Consider the following 20,029-nt stretch of genomic DNA (forward strand, 5'->3'; position numbering starts at 1 on the left):
ATATGCCCAAGAGGCAATAATAAAAGTGGTTATTATATATCTTTATGTTTATGATAAATGTTTATATACCATGCTATAATTGTATTAACTGAAACATTGATACATGTGTGATATGTAAACAACAAAGAGTCCCTAGTATGCCTCTTAACTAGCTTGTTGATTAATGGATGATTAGTTTCATAATCATGAACATTGGATGTTATTAATAACAAGGTTATATCATTGTATGAATGATGTAATGGACACACCCAATTAAGCGTAGCATAAGATCTCGTCATTAAGTTATTTGCTATAAGCTTTCGATACATAGTTACCTAGTCCTTATAACCATGAGATCATGTAAATCACTTATACCGAAAAGGTACTTTGATTACATCAAACGCCACTGCGTAAATGGGTGGTTATAAAGGTGGGATTAAGTATCCGGAAAGTATGAGTTGAGGCATATGGATCAACAGTGGGATTTGTCCATCCCGATGACGGATAGATATACTCTGGGGCCTCTCGGTGGAATGTCGTCTATTGTCTTGCAAGCATATGAATAAGTTCATAAGAGACCACATACCACGGTACGAGTAAAGAGTACTTGTCAGGAGACTAGGTTGAACAAGGTATATAGTGATACCGATGATCAAACCTCGGACAAGTAAAATATCGCGTGACAAAGGGAATTGGTATCGTATGTGAATGGTTCATTCGATCACTAAAGTCATCGTTGAATATGTGGGAGCCATTATGGATCTCCAGATCCCGCTATTGGTTATTGGTCGGAGTGAGTACTCAACCATGTCCACATAGTTCGCGAACCGTAGGGTGACACACTTAAAGTTGGATGTTGAAATGGTAGAACTTGAATATGGAATGGAGTTCGAATATTTGTTCGGAGTCCCGGATAAGATCCCGGACATCACGAGGAGTTCCGGAATGGTCCGGAGAATAAGATTCATATATAGGATGTCATTTTATGTGAATTAAATTGACGCGGAAGGTTCTATGGAAGGTTCTAGAAAAGTCCGGAAGAAACCACCAAGGAAGGTGGAGTCCACATGGGACTCCACCTCCATGGCCGGCCAACCCTAGTGGGGGAGGAGTCCCAAGTGGACTCCCCCTTAGGGGGCCGGCCACCCCCCCATATGGGAGGTGGAACTCCCACCTCTAGTGGGAGTCCTAGCTTGGCTAGGTTTCCCCACCATATGGAAGGTTTTTGGTTCGGGTCTTATTCGAAGACTTGGAGACCAACTCTTGGGGCTTCCACCTATATAATGAGGGGCCAAGGGGAGGGGGCCGGCCACCCTAAGACCACAAGCTGGCCGCCCCCCTTGAGTGGCCGGCCACCCCCTCCCAAACCCTAGCCGCCCCGCTCCTCCACTTCCCGCACGCTTAGCGAAGCTTCGCCGGATTTCTCCACCACCACCAACACCACGCCGTCGTGCTGTCGGATTCAAGAGGAGCTACTACTTCCGCTGCCCGCTGGAACGGGGAGGTGGACGTCGTCTTCATCAACAACCGAACGTGTGATCGAGTACGGAGGTGCTGCCCATTCGTGGCGCCGGAACTGATCGTGATCAAGATCTTCTACGCGCTTTTGCAAGCGGCAAGTGTACATCTACCGCAGCAACAAGAGCCTCATCTTGTAGGCTTTGGAATCTCTTCAAGGGTGAGACTCGATAATTCCCTCGTTGCTACCGTCTTCTAGATTGCATCTTGGCTTGGATTTCGTGTTCGCGGTAGGAAAATTTTTGTTTTCTATGCAACGTTGTCCTACAAGAAGAGGATTGGGTTGTCTCTCTACGCGATAAGGGTAAGAGTGTATTCAAGGTTCTTTGCAAAGATAAATTTGCTAGCTCTCACTTTCTTGAAATCTTGACAACCGCTATTGAGATCCAAAAAATTATTTAGATGCATGAGAACACCATTGATAAAATGGGTGCTCTTGAACGAGAGTATGCTAATGATGTGGCATCCCTAAAAATAATCTTGAAGAAGAACAAGAGACCGTAGCCTCTCTTGAGGAGCAACTTGAAACCCTTGAGGTGTCTCAAAATGAAATATTTTCTAAACTCACTAAGGAAAGAGACCATGCTAAAGCTAAATTAAAATGCTTAAAAATGAAAATTCCAAAGTTGGTGTTGGTCATGATAAACTTGTTAAGGATCTAGATGATCTAGACAAGGCCCACAAGGCCTTGGAGAGCGAACACTCTATCCTCACCAAGTTACATGAGCAACTACAAGCTTCTTATTTAAAAGAGCATGCTATGTTACCCTCTCTTCTTGATATGTCTTGTGATGATGCTTGTGCTACTAACTCTACTTCTTGTGAAGCATCTATCTTGAAGGAGAATGTTGAGCTAAAGGCTCAGCTTGAATTGCTAACTAGCAATTATGGGAAATTGGAAGAAAATCATGGAAAGATTTCTAGCTCCCATGAGGATCTTGTAGCTTCCCATGATAGGATAAAGTTAGCTCATGAGGCTATCATATCAAAGGCAACACCTTGTGAGCCTCATGTGGATACTAGCACTACTACTCAAAATGTTATATTGTCATGTGCTAGTCCTAGTAATTCATCCACTCATAGTATTGCTAAATCTTGTGATGAATTATCTTCCTTGCCTTGTTGCTCTAACAATGAAGGTTCTACTTCCTCTAGTACTTGTGTTGTTACTAACCATGTAGAGGAAATCAAAGAGCTCAAGGCCCAAGTCACTTCCTTGAAGAACGACTTGGTAAAGAGTCATGAAGGGAAATGCAAACTTGACAAGATGTTGAGTTAGCAACAATCCCCCAATGACAAGAGTGGACTTGGATTCAACTCCAACAACAAGAACAAGTCCAAGAACAACAAGATTAAGAAGGGCCAACTACAAGTCAAAGACCCGGCCAAGATTGTTTGCTTCAAGTGCAAAATTGAAGGGCATCATGTTAGATCTTGCCCTTTGAAGAAGAAGCAAAAAGGGAAGCAGCCTCAAGCTCAAACTCATATTCAACCTCAAGTTGAAGAAATGCCACTTCCCAAGAAGAATCAAGCCAATGCTCCCATTGTGGAGAAATCTAGTGAGAAGAAGGAGAAGAAAAGAACTTGCTACATATGCCGTGAGAAGGGCCACATCTCCTCCTTTGGCACTATAGGTACCTCATCCAACTCTATCACCATTGATGATGTTTATTCTCTTCGTAAGGATGAGGGTGGCAATGTGTTTGCCAAATATGTTGGTGCTCAAAGTGGTGTCAAGAAAAGAACCATTTGGGTTGCCAAGCCTATTGTGACTAACCTCTTAGGACCCAACATAGTTGGGGACCAACAATCCAAAACTTGATCAATAGGTGATTGTTGGAGGACATTGGAGACTTGGCTACATCATGAATAATTAAGGGATCTTCATCATTTATATTATCTCAAGCCAAGTCTTTTTAGTTATCTTGCTTCTATCATATATTCAATGTTCCTCCTTGCGGTAACATGTGCTCAACTCATTTATATTTAAAGTTACTCGCCCATTTGCATGTGTTAGTTTTGTTCCTAACATGTGTTTGTATATGTTGTGCTTTCTACTTGCTTCTCTTGAGAAATCAAATCTATGAATATTGGGTTGCGCACCATGTATTTGTGTTTGTGCTGGAGCCACTTTGCATCTTGTTGTATCTTATATGGCTCTTATGAGCGATTAATGGACTATCCCATTTTGGGGGAGTGATATTCCTTTGGGAATTTCATGATCCTAACAATGTGTGTACATGAGGAATATCAATTAGAATTGATATTGCAAGATTATCTAGTCTCTATGTGGTATGTCATCTTCATGAGAAATTCAAATTCTAATGTCCATTAATATCTCTAGTTGGATCTTATCTGCCTCTTGTGAAAATAAATTCCTTATCACATTATGGGGGAGTAATAAGCTTTGTGCATATTACAAGCCTAGAAAATGTGAACATTTGAGGTTGTGTCACACAGAATTGATATTGTAAATTATCTCTCTCTTATGTGGCATGTTTGCTCAAACAAGCTCCAATTTGCTTAAATGGCTTCATTGCTAATATCTTTGTGGATATTATTTGTGAAAGTTTTTCTTGGCATGGTTTTTCACAACATGTCCCTCAATACATTTTTGGAAAACCATGTGCTTCAAGTCATACTATTTATTGCTTCGCATGTTGGTATGAATACCATTAATTGCTATGCATGTTGGTATGAATACTATTAATTGCTTTGCATATTGGTATGACTAATTGAAGCTATCAAGAAACTCTCTTTGCATGATGGTTAAATCTTATCTTTTACCATATGCTTTATTTGTTGTAAATATGATCTTTCGTATACTTACAAACTACCACCGGGAAATATTTCCTAATACCTCTTGTCCTAGGACAATTGGCAATCTATTATAAGGTAGATTTTTATTGATCATATTTACATTGGCTCTTGTGTTTAAATTGTCTTATTTATTGCCATGAATTTGTTATGCTTTGACTCCCATCTGTCTTCCTTGTATCTTATGGATCTAATTTGTCTATTCAAACTTTCTTAGTATTTTAGTAGATATAGGTAGCGTGATGATCCTAGTTTTGTGCATTTTGTATTCATATGCCAAAGCCTAGATAATGCACTAATCTTGGGGGAGCTCTCCTATATTTGTTTGAATGCTTAACATCTCTTGATCATTATCAAAAATTTGGTTTTGGGAGACATAAATTTTCTTTTTGGTACTTTGTGCCATCATAAAAAGTGTCGAGGGTTTAGTTTATTTGTTGGAACCTTGCTCTCTTGGGATTTGGTTATCTCATTCCTTTGTGTTTAGTTTTAATTAGCTTCTTATAATGAGATAAGTCTTCGAAGTCAATCTTGTGTTGATTTGATTCTATATAATTTGGAAAACCATTGTCTCTTGATTTATTCGGTGTTTTGTCCAAATTGTATCTTCATTTGGTTCTTGAAAGTATTGTGCATGCATATTTAATATATGTATATATTATAGCATGTGTTACTTTCTTTGATCCAATATATAGGGTAAACTCCATCAAATCCTAATTTGATTAAGATGTGCATGAAATTCAATTTCATATCTATATGCACATAGTATTGTGGAGTTTGTCCTATATGTTGTAGTGTGTCTAACTACTTCGGACCCAATTAGTTTGGGGACCATTTTGTACTTACCTTTGTGTTAGGTACAATGGATATGCATTGGATGCTTGTGTCACTCTTGGAAAGAAGTGGTGACTCAATGGTAACTTGAGGCAAGCTAGGATGGTCAACGAACACATATCTACTACATCCACACCAATGCTATCTTGGTAAAAAGTATCTTCTCATGCATACTTTTCTTGTATCCAACCTTATGGTTGCATCTTGGCATGAATCTCTTGATTTGCAAATATTGTGCTTCTTGCAAAATTCTTAATGAAACCTCTTTATTGTGAATGTGAGTAATTTGAGATGAGTGCATTTGTTGGGAACTATATTAAATCATGCTCATGATTCATCCATCCCAACTATGCCTATCTAGCAATTTTATTTCATATCAATTCCTCAAGGCTCTCACGTGTGCAATATAGATGAAAGTGCAAATTTAGTTATTTCTTTTGGTATCCTCGTTTGTGATACTTGTTGCCTTTCTCAAAGCATCCCAACTATCTTCTACCCCTTGTTGATATTTGTGATGTATTTTAGATGTTTGTGGTTGAAGTTCATGAATGTACAATAAGATAAAACTGAGCCTTTGGCCATGCTATTAAGCAAAAACTCTTGTTGGTATATTGCATGAATTCATCTTGGATATCATGTTATATTTCTTGCGTATCTATTTTGTGTGTACATGTTTCTTTGTGGATAAACATCTTCGTGATTTTGTCCACTTAGTGAAACTTATACACATAAGAGATGATACATCTCCATTTGATATCTTATTTATTTGTTGTGTGTTGATTGGTCATGCTAAGCAATATAATTCATTGAAGACTATAATGATTCTTTTTTTCATCCTTGTAATGGTCTTATAATTTGCTTTGTCATGCCTTTCACATATCCTCTTGGTTGAGCCTTTTATTATGGTGCCTCTTACTTATTCCTCAACCATTTGTTTGGTGCAAGTCTTAAGCTTAATTTACTATATATGATCCATTGGAAATGCTTGTGTTTTAAATGGTAATGAGGGAGTGAGGATTCCATGTTATGCATATTGTATTCAAATGCAACATTTTAATTTATGCATGTACCTTGGGAAGTTTCCTCATTTTATTTAAGGCCCTATTTTGTGGTGATCATTAGAGTTTGATTCACTTGGTATCTTTTGTTTTGAATGATATTATGGGAGTGATGATTCCATGTTTGTGCACTTTATACTCCAATGCAAATTGCCTAGTTTTGTGCACAAACCTTGGGGAGCTTCCTCATATTATGTAGAGCAATCTTCTTGATCTTATCATAATATCTATCTTTCTTTTGGTATCTTCTCTGTGGTTCATTTGGTTGCTTGCTTCATTTGTTGAAGCTTCTTGACGTTGTTATCTTTTTGCAATCTTTGATCCTATCTATAGTGTGATTCCTTCTGAATATTCGTCATTGGATACGTGCATTTGATTCCACTCAAATTATGAGAAATGCACATGCTATGGAGGAACTCTCACTATATTGGCCTTCTAAATTTTTCACCCATTTCGGCAATTGGTGCCAATGGGGGAGAAGTTTGTAGGGTTTAAGGGAATTTGGTTATGTCTTTGCTTTGTGCTCAAGCATGTGCCTTTATTGCATTGCATCTTGTTGCTTTGCATAGTTGAATATTTAGAGAAACTCTACTAGGCTTTGAATGTCAATATATGCAATGAAAGTCAAGATCATTAACACATGCATATATTATGGGGGAGTTTGCTCTATATATTCAACTTGTTTGTTACTTAAATTCCTTATATAAACCCTCTCAAAGAGATTGTCATCAATTACCAAAATGGGGGAGATTGAAAGTGCATGGAGCCCCCATGTGTGGTTTTGGTAATTAATGGCAATCCCTATGGACTAATGTTTGCATTGAGTTATATTTGTAGGAGTTGTCCATAGGCAATGCTTGAACCATATGTTGGCTTCAAGGTTGCAAGAAGAAGAATTTGATGAAGGATATCAAGTTTCAAGTATGTCTTGAAGATGAAGATGAAGATCCCTCAAGTTAGATGAAGATGAAGTGAGCCCTCAAGTTACTTCAAGACATCAACATGATGAAGAATGAAGAAATGAAGTGCAAGTTCAAGATGAGCCATCTCGAAGAGATCCTTTGCTTGAATCTTTCCATCCATATGGTGATCATGGATATGAGAAGATGCGCCGAAGAAGAAGCTCTCCCATGGTGGATTATGGGGGAGCAATCTATATGGTGTTCATGGATATGTGAAGATGCGCCGAAGAAGAAGCTCTCCCATGGTGGATTATGGGGGAGCAATCCACAAGACTTCATCAAGCAAGCACAATCAAGAAAGGCGTTCCATCTTGTTGCTGTCAAGACCGTCATCATCAAGCCCAAGTGGAATGCGCAAGATTAAGGTTTGCTCTTGATAGGGTTTCTTTCTCACCGGTCTCATGGTGTAGTTGGAGACCGGTTTATAGTTTAGTTGCTGTACTATCAAGAAGGCTCTCGAGTGAGTAACTCGATCGTATCCTTCGGAGAGCTCAAACCTTTGCATCCTTGCATCATCTTTCTTGGTTGTTATTTGGATCTTATCCATGTGATGTTTTAGAGCTTGTGTTTATTCTCATGATAAGCTCTAGTTCATCAAGAATGGTTTTTGCACGGGCAACTTGTTGCATTTTCAAGGTTGGAGATTTTGCCGGTATATATTTTTTAGATAAGTAAAACCATTCTTCATTTATGTCTATCCTACCTTACTAGTATATGATGGTTCCCTGCATGATCTTGTAGAGCTTGTTACTAGCTTCGAAACGAGTCCAAGATCATCAAAATCGGAGTCCGGATGCAAAAGTTCTTGAAGTTTTCGTGAAGCACTTTTTTGGCCGGAAGTTGGCCGGAAGTTCCGCCCTACTTCCGGTGAACTTCCGGAAATGCTGATTCTGCATGCAGAAAACATACCGGGAGCATTCCGGGGGCGCCCTACTTCACCCGGAAGTTGGCCGGAACTTCCGGGGGGCGGAAGTTCCGCCCCAAATGACCGGAAGTTCCGGTTTTGACGAGTTTTGTGCATAACGGGCAGATTTCTCTTGCCCTATTTAAGGGGTCTTCTTCCCCAAAGTTTCTCATCCGTTTGTGCTCGTTTTTGCCCCCATTGTTGACCTTCTTTGAGCTTGCTATCTCCCTCTCCCTCCCATGAATCTTCCATCTATTTGAGAGAAAGATAGAGGAGATCTAGATCTACATATTCACCAATCAAATCCCTCTCTTTGTGAGGGGAATCCACTAGATCTAGATCTTGGAGAAATTTAGTGTTCCTCCTCCTATTTGTTCTTCCTCTCTTATTCCCCTAATAGTTTTTGTAGCTTTGTTGGAATTTTAGAGAGAAGTACTTGAGCATATTTGTGGTGTTCTTGCTCTTGCATTTGGTGCATCGGTTTGAGTTCTCCACGGTGATTCGTGGAAGTGAAAGCAAGAAAGTTGTTACTCTTGGGTTCTTGGAACCCTAGACGGATTTGAGGCCTTTGTGGCGATTTCTTGGGAGCCTCCAATTAAGTTGTGGATGCGTGCCCCAAGCTTTGTGTAAGGCCCGGTTTCCGCCTCGAAGGAAATCCCTTAGTGGAACCGTGACCTAGGCCTTTGTGGAGAGGGTCATAAGGTGAGGCGCCTTCGTGGTGTTCGGTGTGTGGTGCGAGTACCGCATCTTGAGGTGAGGCCTTTGTGGCGTTGGTGTGCATCGAGCAACCTCACCTCAAGGTAAGCCTCTTGTGGCGTTCGGGAGCACTAAGCCACCGCACCTCTCCAACGGAGATTAGCACTCGCAAGAGTGTGAACTTCGGGATAAATCTTCGTCTCCCGCGTGCCTCGGTTATCTCTATACCCGAGCTCTTTACTTATGCACTTTACCTTGTGATAGTCATCGTGCTTGAAGTTATATATCTTGCCATCACATAGTTGCTTGTATTGCTTAGCATAAGTTGTTGGTGCACATAGATGAACCATAGTATATACGCTTTGGGCTTGACAAAGTAAACGCTAATTTTATTCCGTTTTTGTTAAGCCCATCTCGTAAAAAATTTAAATCGCCTATTTACCCCCCTCTAGACGACATATGTGTCCTTTCAACACCCCCATAACCAATCATTTGTGCACCCTGATGAGATAAATCGGCACGTATTACAGACTAGTGCACCCTGATTGGGTTTGCTCAAGCTCCGCCACTGAAAAGAGGCGAATAAGTCCAAACCGGCTATCGTGAACTCTATCAAGGTTGTTGGAGCTATTCCTAGGCCATTCAGGTTCCTATCGTGAAAATGACTGCCCTGACCACGAAGGTTGTTGGAGCTATTCCTAGGCCATTCAGTTTCCAAGATCAACCAGGTTGCTCATAACGTGGCAAAGCTAGGACGTAATGAGTCATGTGAGTGTGTTCTTTTTGGTATGGTCCCACATCGATCAGGAGTAGGCTCACCTCATCATTTCGCATGACTTTTATGTTGAAAGATTTTTTTCGGTGGACATAGACGAATAGATAAATAACTCGCTAGTTAACTGCAATTCGTATCGCTAGTTAACTGCAATTCGTACGTATGTGTGAGCATATTTTAGAGTACTCTTGCTCAACTTCTCACTTACCATCTTCATGGACGCCTACGTGGTGATAATAGGTGAGAAGTGAGAGGTGATAATCCATAGTGGTGGCCATCCTCATCGTCGGGGGAGGCATGGTGTTATTTCCGCGCGCCATCGTGATATGTTGGCGTGACCGCGGCGGCATGGTGTTATTTGGCTAACGTGAACAACAACATGAACGGCGGCGTCAAGATGATGTTCGCCTTCGTGATCAGGGATATGGTGATGCTTGTGACCGGCGTGACCGGCGGTATCATGGTGGTGTTCGGAGACGTCGCCAGCGACATGGTGATGCTTGTGACCGACGTGAACGGCGGGGTCATGGTGGTGGTCGGTGTCATGGTGATGCTTGTGACCAGCGTGACCTGCGGTGTCTTGGTGGTGTTCGACGATGTCGCCGGTGACATGGTGATGCTTGTGATCGGCGTGAACGGCGGTGTCATGGTGATGTACGGCGATGTCGTGATGCTTGTGACCGGCGGAAACGGCAGTGCACCATGGTGGTGTATGGCTTCGTGATCTACGACGTAGCTATACTTGTAATGGGTGAGGTAAGGTCACCATGTTCAGTGGCTAAGCTAGAGCACATTGTTATTGGGTTCAGCTCTATTGCTTATGGTATAATCTATCATTAAAATTCAACCACAGTACTAATTTATTCAAGATTTGGTAAAAATCATTGGGTTCATTTGCACCCAATCTTTCTACACCAGCTCCGCCACTGACCATGTTGCCATACAGATGAGGCTAAGAGCAGCATGCGATCAATCAAACAATGAGACTTGTCTTTTCTCTCCGTGCAGAAAATGGTTTCGCGAGCTACCAAACAAAGTACTTTTTTGGTCCGGAGCTCGTAGGCATCCTCAAATCGGACCCAAGATACCAAACTCGGCCTAGATCTCTAGGATGGATGTCGTGTACGTGCATGGAGAAATGTATACGTGCATGCCTTTTGCCCATCTGCTTCTACGAACTCAGGCATGCAGTAGACGTCCTGGCCGGACTGAAAGGTTCCGCCCTATGTCATCTATATCTCGGTATTTTTGGGGGGTTTTGGTTAACCGAGGTTTAAAACGAAATTACATAGTCAGATTCGATTTATCAAATTTACCAACCGAAATTAGACACAGTCAATTCAGTTTCAGTTTCGGTTTTGGTTTTTTATGTTCACCTCGTGGGCGCATAGATAGATCACGCTAAGAGCATCTCCAGTCGCATCCCTCAAAGCGTCCCCAAACCGATTTGGGGCGCCGGACAGAAAAACGGTTCCAGTCGCGTCCCCTAAAGCCGAATTTTGTCGGCGCGGCCCGATACGGTATCCGGCGCCCCGAGCCCGTCCCCGTCCCACAGGGGACGCACCGGGCACGCCGGACACAAGAAAAAGCGAGGCGAAGCGACGCGGGCCTGATGCGTCTGCGACTCATTCAAGTTTGGACCTAACCGTCGCCTACCTCGCGGCGGAAGTTATTCGCGCGCAGTGACACACAACGGCATCTTTGCCTTAATGGCGATGGGAGGGGCAGGCGAGACGTCTCGTCGGTGCTGCCGAGCCTCCACATGTCGCCGACGTTCGCACGCCACCGCCCGTTCCCGCGCTTTCTTCCCGCCTCTTCCCGCGCTTTCTTCCCGACGTCGGCGTCTATAAAAGGCCCTCCCGGCTCAATGGCAGCCACCACAGCCGCCGGCACCCCTTTCTGCACCACAAGCACAGCCCTCGTCGCTCCACCGCCATCTCCTCCACCACTAGTTGGCAATGGCGAACCGCCCCGGCGATGGCCAGTTCCCTCCACCGTCGTCTTCTCCAGCACCACCTCCACCACCGGATTCGCAGTTCGGCATCGATGTTGCCGCCCGTGAAGAGCGGCGGCAGCGAGGGATGGAGAATTGGCGTGAACATCGTCAGGAGCGGCGGGGGGCACTCGAGCTGCAGGCCCGCCAGTGGCGTGAGGCGGCGCACGCGGCGGATGTAGCGGCGTTCGATGCCCCTGGCCCCGCAGCTGCCGAGAGCGTGGCGGCAGCAGCGTGGCAGGAGGAGGCGCTGGCGGACACCATTGCGGCGTTCGACGCCTCCACGGAAGAAGAGGCGCGGCGGCGCCGGACGGAGGAGATGAGCCGGCGGTGGGATGATGAGCGCCGGCGCCAGCGCGAGGAGCGGGAGGCGCGGTACCGTGAACGGCGGGTGGCGATCGAGCGCCGGCGGCGGGAGTCGCTCGAGCGCCAGCAGCAGCTAGCGGCGGAGGAGCGTCAAGAGCGGGAGGCGGCGCTGGCGGCAACGGAGGCGGTCTGGGGGAGGCGGGCGGACGAGTTGGCGGCGGCGATGATGGAGGCGCCAACGGATGAGGAGGAGGCGGCGCCAATGGAGGAGGAGGAGGCCAAGGCGGAGGAGGAGGAGACCGAGGTAGAGGACAACGACGAAGACGAGTTCGAGTGGTCCGACGACGACGGGCCGCACCCGGGCGAGACGGCCGATCAGCAACGCGCGCTCGTCGAGTCCTTCGAGTCAGGGAAGAAGCTCCAGGACGACGCCCGTGCCCGCGAGGAGGCGCAGATTCGTCGCGCCGTCGATCTCTTCCTCCAGGCGGGGCAGCAGGGTGATGGGATTCGTAGCACAAAAAACAAAAAAATTCCTACCGCAATAACGAATAACAAGCCAAGATCTAATCTAGTAGATGGTAGCAACAAGAAGATCATGAGACTAACCCTCGAAGCTTCCAAAGCCTAGGAGATTAGATCTCGTTGTTGACGTAGTCGATCACTTGCCGCTTTCAAAAGCGCGTAGAAGATCTTGACGGTGCCACAGTCGGGCAGCACCTCCGTACTCGGTCACACGTTCGGTGTTGATGACGACGTCCTTCTCCCCGTTCCAGCGGGCAGCGGATGTAGTAGATCCTCCTCGGAATCCCGACAGCACGACGGCGTGGTGTCGGTGGTGGTGGAGATCTCCGGCAGGGCTTCGCCTAAGCACTACGGGAGAAGCGGGAGGAGGGGGCGGCTAGGGTTTGGGGAGAGGGGGCACTTGGGGTGCCGGCCTTGGGTGCCCTTGGGTGGTGCGGCTCAAGTGGTGGCCGGCCCCCTCCCTCTCTCCCTCATTATATAGGTGGAACCCCAAGGGTTAGCCCAAAGATTCGAATAAGAGTCCAACTCAAAAACTTACCAAAGGGTGAAACCTAGGGGAAGTGGGACTCCTCCCTTTCCTTCCCTGATGGTCGGCCAAGGTGGTGGAGTCCACCATGGACTCCACCTTCCCCTTAGGGTGGTCGGCTATGGTTGGTAGAGTCCAAACGGGACTACACCTTCCATGGTGATTTCTTCCGGAAGGTTCTAGAACATTCTAGCGCCTTCCATAAATGCACCGGATCATTTCCAAACTTGGAAAGTGACTTCCTATATATGAATCTTATTCTCCGGACCATTTCGGACCTCCTCGTGATGTCCTGGATCCCATCCGAGACTCCGAACAACATTCGAAACCATTCCATATTCCATATCTACTTAAGACGACATCAAACCTTAAGTGTGTCACCCTACGGTTCGTGAACTATGCAGACATGGTTGATACTCCTCTCCGACCAATAACCAATAGCGGGATCTGGAGATCCATAATGGCTCCCACATATTCAACGATAACTTAGTGATCGATTGAATCATTTACATACGATACCGATTCCCTTTGTCACGCGATACTTTACTTGTCCGAGGTTCGATCATCGGTATCTCCATACCTAGTTCAACCTCGTTACTGACAAGTACTCTTTACTCGTATCGTGGTATGTCATCTCTTGTGACCTAGTCACATGCTTGCAAGCTAATCAGACGACATTCCACCGAGAGGGCCCTGAGTATATCTATCCGTCATCAGGATGGACAAATCCCACTCTTGATCCATATGCCTCAACTCACACTTTCCGAATACTTAATCCCATCTTTATAACCACCCATTTACGCAATGGCGTTTGATGTAATCAAAGCATCCTTCCGGTGTAAGTGATTTACATCATCTCATGGTCAAAGGACTAGGTAACTATGTATCGAAAGCTTATAGCAAGTTGAACTTAATGACTTGATCTTATGCTACGCTCATTTGGGTGTGTGTCCATTATATCATTCATCCAATGACATAACCTTGTTATTAATAACATCCAATGTTCATGATCACGAAACCATGATCATCTATTAATCAACAAGCTAGTTATACAAGAGGCTTACTAGGGACTCCTTGATGTTTACATAACACACATGTATCAATGTTTCGGTTAATACAATTATAACATGGTATGCAAACATTTATCATAAACATAAAGATATATTATAATAACCACTTTATTATTGCCTCTTGGGCATATCTCCAACAGTCTCTCACTTGCACTAGAGTCAATAATCTAGATTACATTGTAAGGTACCTAACACCCATGGCATTCTGGTGTTGGTCATGCTTTTCCCTAGGGAGAGCTTTGGTCAACGGATCTGCCACATTCAGATCTGTGTGTACTTTGAAAATCTTTAGTTCACCATCTTCGATGTACTCGTGAATCGAATAAAAACGCAGCTTGATATGCTTTAGCTTCTTGTGTGACCTTGGTTCTTGTGCATTGGCGATGGCACCCATGTTGTCACAATAGATGACTAATGGGTCCAATGCACTAGGAACCGCACCAAGCTCAACAATGAACCTCTTCATCCATACCGCTTCCGATGAAGCCTCCGAAGCTGCTATGTATTCAGATTCAGTTGAAGACTTCGCCACCATGCACTTCTTGGAACTCATCCAGCTTACTGCAGCACCATTCAATATAAACACGTACCCAGACTGAGACTTAGAGTCATCAGGATCAGTGTTCCAACTTGCATCGGTGTAACTGGCTACAACGAGCTCTTGGTCACCGCCATAACAAAGAAACATATCTTTAGTCCTTTTCAAGTACATCAGGATATTCTTGACCGCTATCCAGTGTTCCATTCCTGGATCACTTTGATATCTGCTGGTCAAACTAACAGCATGTGCGATATCCGGTCTAGTACACAACATGGCATACATGATAGAGCCTACTGCCGATGCATAGGTGATCTTATTCATCCTCTCTCTTTCTTCTGTCGTAGCTGGACCTTGAGTTTTACTCAAGACCTTACCTGGCAACATAGGCAAGAACCCTTTCTTGCTTTCATCCATTCTAAACTTCTTTAGAATCTTGTCCAGGTATGTACTCTGTGAAAGCCCTATTAGGCGTCTTGATCTATCTCTATAAATCTTGATGCCTAAAATGTATGCTGCTTCACTAAGGTCTTTCATTGAAAAACACTTATTCAAATAACCTTTAACACTGCTTAGTAGTTCTATATCATTCCCAATCAATAATATGTCATCTACATATAATATCAGGAACGCTACAGAGCTCCCACTCACTTTCTTATAAATACAGGCCTCACCATGAGTCTGTATAAACCCGAAATCTTTGATCACCTTATCAAAGCGTCGGTTCCAACTCCAGGATGCTTGCTTCAGTCCATAAATGGAACGCTAAAGTTTGCATACCTTGTCAGCATTTTTAGGATCGACAAAACCTTTGGGTTGTACCATATACAACTCTTCCTCAATGTCACCATTAAGGAACGCTGTTTTGACATCCATCTACCAAATCTCATAATCGAAAAATGCAGCTATTGCTAACAAAATCCTCACATAATTTAGCTTCGCTACAGGTGAGAAAGTCTCATCGTAGTCAACTCCTTGAATTTGTCGGAACCCCTTCGCGACAAGTCGAGCTTTATAGACAGTAATATTACCATCAGCATCTGTTTTTCTCTTGAAGATCCATTTATTCTCGACAGCCTTGCGGCTATCAGGTAAGTCTACTAAAGTCCATACTTGGTTATCATACATGGATCCCATTTCGGATTTCATAGCTTCTTGCCATTTGTTGGAATCTGGGCTCATCATTGCTTCCTCATACGTCGCAGGGTCTTCATCATTGTTATCCACAATCATGACATTTAGACAGGGATCATACCAATCAGGAGTGGTACGCTCCCTCGTCTATCTGCGAGGTTCAGTAGCTTCCTCGTTCGAAGTTTCATGATCATCATCATTTGCTTCCTCTCCTATCGGTGTGGGCTGTACAGGAACATCTTCCGGCACTGCGCTACTCTGATCTATGAGAGAAGGCTCAATAACCTCGTCGAGTTCTACTTTCCTTCCAGTCACTTCTTTAGTGAGAAACTCCTTCTCAAGAAAGGATCCGTTCTTGGCAACAAAGATTTTGCCTTCGGATCTGTGATAGAAAGTGTACCCAATTGTTTCTTTAGGGTATCCTATGAAGACGCATTTCTCCGCTTTGGGTTCTAGCTTGTCAGGTTGTAACTTCTTTACATAAGCTTCGCAACCCCAAACTTTAAGGAACGACAGCTTAGGTTTCTTTCCAAACCATAATTCATACGGTGTCGTTTCAACGGATTTAGATGGTACCCTATTTAAAGTGAATGCGGCTGTCTCTAATGCATAACCCCAAAATGATAACGGCAAATCGGTAAGAGACATCATAGATCGAACCATATCCAAGAGAGTTCGATTACGACGTTCGGACACACCATTGCGCTGTGGTGTTCCCGGCGGTGTCAACTGTGAAAGTATTCTGCATTTCTTTAAATGCATGCCAAACTCATAACTCAGTTATTCGCCTCCGCGATCAGAACGCAGAAACTTAATCTTCTTGTTAAGTTGATTTTCTACTTCACTTTGGAATTCCTTAAACTTCTCAAAAGTTTCGGACTTATGTTTCATAAAGTAAATATACCCATATCTACTCAGATCACCCGTGAAGGTTAGAACATAACGATAACCACCGCGCGATGCTACACTCATTGGTCCGCACACATCGGTATGTATGATTTCCAACAAGTCTGTAGCTCACTCCATTGTACCAGAGAATGGAGTCCTAGTCATTTTTTGCATTAGACATGCTTCACATCTATCAAGTGACTCAAAGTCAAGTGACTCAAGAAGTCCATCGGAATGGAGTTTCTTCATGCGCTTCACTCTAATATGACCAAGACGACAGTGCCACATATAAGTAGAATTATCATTCAATTTAATTCTCTTAGCATCAATGTTATGAACATGTGTATCACTACTATCGAGATTTAACAAGAATAAACCATTCATCTCAGGCGCATGACCATAAAAGATATTATTCATATAAATAGAACAACCATTATTCTTTAACTTAAATGAATAACCGTCTTGCATTAAACAAGATCCAGATATAATGTTCATGCTCAACACAAGCACCAAATAACAATTATTAAGGTTTAAAACTAATCCCGAAGGTAGATGTAGAGGGAGCGTGCCGATGGTGATCACATCGACCTTGGATCCATTTCCAACGCGCGTCGTCACCTCGTCCCTCGTCAGGCTTCGTTTATTCCGTAGTTCATGTTTCGAGTTACAAATGTGAGCAACCGAACCGGTATCAAATACCCAAGCACTACTACGATTACCAGTAAGATAGACATCAATAACATGTATATCAGATATACCTTTCTTCTTGATATGGCTGCTCTTCAGATCAGCCAAGTATTTGGGGCAATTACGCTTCTAGTGCCCCTTCTCCTTGCAGTAATAACACACAGTGTCAGGTTTAGGGCCAGCCTTAGGCTTCTCAGGAGGCGCAACAACTTCCTTGCCGCCCTTCTTGAAGTTGCCCTTGTTAGGTTTGCCCTGCTTCTTGAAACTGGTGGTCTTGTTGACCATCAACACTTGGTTCTCTTTCCGCATCTCTACCTCAGCAGATTTCAGCATGTAGAAGAGTTCAGGTAACTCTTTGTTCATGTTCTGCAAGTTGTAGTTCATCACAAAGTTCTTGTAACTGGGTGGCAGTGATTGGAGTACACGATGAATACCCAGCTGGTTAGGAATCACTATCCCCAAGCCACTGAGCTTCTTCGCATGCCCGGACATAGCGAGCACGTGCTCACTAAGGGAGCTACCATCTTCCATCATACAGCCAAAGAAGTATTTCGAGACCTCATAGCTTTCCACGGCCACATGAGTTTCAAAGATAGCTTTTAGCTCACGGACCAGCTCATAAGAGTCGTGGTGCTCAAAACGCTTTTGGAGCTCTGCCTCTAGGCTGCACAGGATGGCACACTGAACTTGAGAGTACCGAGTTACCCGGGTCTCGTAAACATTCTTTACGTCCTCAAATACTACAGGTGGAGGTGGGGGGCCTAGCGGTGCATCGAGCACATATTGCCGATTTCCACGTGACGGAACCAGTCAGTGAAGTTTCTACCATTGCTTTTAAGCTTTTCTTTCTCTAGGAACTGAAGGAGATATGCCCTAGAGGCAATAATAAAGTGGTTATTATTTATATCTTTATGTTTATGATAAATGTTTATATATCATGCTATAATTGTATTAACCGAAACATTAGTACATGTGTGATATGTAGACAACAAGAAGTCCCTAGTATGCCTCTTAAACTAGCTTGTTGATTAATGGATGATTAGTTTCATAATCATGAACATTGGATGTTATTAATAACAAGGTTATATCATTATATGAATGATGTAATGGACACACCCAATTAAGCGTAGCATAAGATCTCGTCATTAAGTTATTTGCTATAAGCTTTCGATACATAGTTACCTAGTCCTTATGACCATGAGATCATGTAAATCACTTATACCGGAAAGGTACTTTGATTACATCAAACGCCACTGCGTAAATGGGTGGTTATAAAGGTGGGATTAAGTATCCGGAAAGTATGAGTTGAGGCATATGGATCAACAGTGGGATTTGTCCATCCCGATGACGGATAGATATACTCTGGGCCCTCTCGGTGGAATGTCGTCTAATGTCTTGCAAGCATATGAATAAGTTCATAAGAGACCACATACCACGGTACGAGTAAAGAGTACTTGTCAGGAGACGAGGTTGAACAAAGGTATAGAGTGATACCAAAGATCAAACCTCGGACAAGTAAAATATCGCGTGACAAAGGGAATTGGTATCGTATGTGAATGGTTCATTCGATCACTAAAGTCATCGTTGAATATGTGGGAGCCATTATGGATCTCCAGATCCCGCTATTGGTTATTGGTCGGAGTGAGTACTCAACCATGTCCGCATAGTTCACGAACCGTAGGGTGACACACTTAAAGTTGGATGTTGAAATGGTAGAACTTGAATATGGAATGGAGTTCGAATATTTGTTCGGAGTCCCGGATGAGATCCCGGACATCACGAGGAGTTCCGGAATGGTCCGGAGAATAAGATTCATATATAGGATGTCATTTTATGTGAATTAAAATGATCCGGAAGGTTCTACGGAAGGTTCTAGAAGGTTCTAGAAAAGTCCGGAAGAAATAAGGATGGAAGGTGGAGTCCCAAAGGGACTCCACCCACCTTGGCCGGCCAACCTAAGGGAGGAGGAGTCCCAAGTGGACTCCCCACCATGGTGGCCGGCCACCCCACCAAGGAAAGGGGGGAGTCCCACTCCCCCTAGGTTTGGACACTTGGAAGGTTTTGGTTGGGGTCTTATTCGGACTCTTTGACCTAAGCCTTGGGGCTTCCACCTATATAAAGAGGGGGAGAGAGGGGCTGGCCGGCCACTCAAGCCACCACCATGGCCGCACCCCTCAAGGGTGCCCTAGCCGGCGCCCCTCTCCCCAAACCCTAGCGGTCTCTCTCTCCTCCACCATATCCCGCACGCTTAAGCGAAGCTCCGCCGGATTTCTCCACCACCACCGACACCACGCCGTCGTGCTGTTGGATTCAAGAGGAGCTACTACTTCCGCTGCCCGCTGGAACGGGGAGGTGGACGTCGTCTTCATCAACAACCGAACGTGTGACCGAGTACGGAGGTGCTGCCCGTTCGTGGCGCCGGTACTGATCGTGATCAAGATCTTCTACGCGCTTTTGCAAGCGGCAAGTGATCGTCTACCGCAGCAACAAGAGCCTCATCTTGTAGGATTTGGAATCTCTTCAAGGGTGAGACTCGATACCCCCTCGTTGCTACCGTCTTCTAGATTGCATCTTGGCTTGGATTGCGTGTTCGCGGTAGGAAAATTTTTGTTTTCTATGCAACGTTATCCTACAGTGGTATCAGAGCCGTGTCTATGCATAGATGGTTGCACGAGTAGAACACAATGGTTTGTGGGCGTTGATGCTTATGTTATCTTTAGTTTGAGTACTTTGTATCTTTGTGGCATAGTGGGATGAAGCGGCTCGGGCTAACTTTACATGACCGCGTTCATGAGATTTGCTCCACGCTCGACATGCAACTT

Source organism: Lolium perenne, chromosome 7 (genome assembly GCF_019359855.2).
Source record: "Lolium perenne isolate Kyuss_39 chromosome 7, Kyuss_2.0, whole genome shotgun sequence".
Classification (NCBI taxonomy): domain Eukaryota; kingdom Viridiplantae; phylum Streptophyta; class Magnoliopsida; order Poales; family Poaceae; genus Lolium; species Lolium perenne.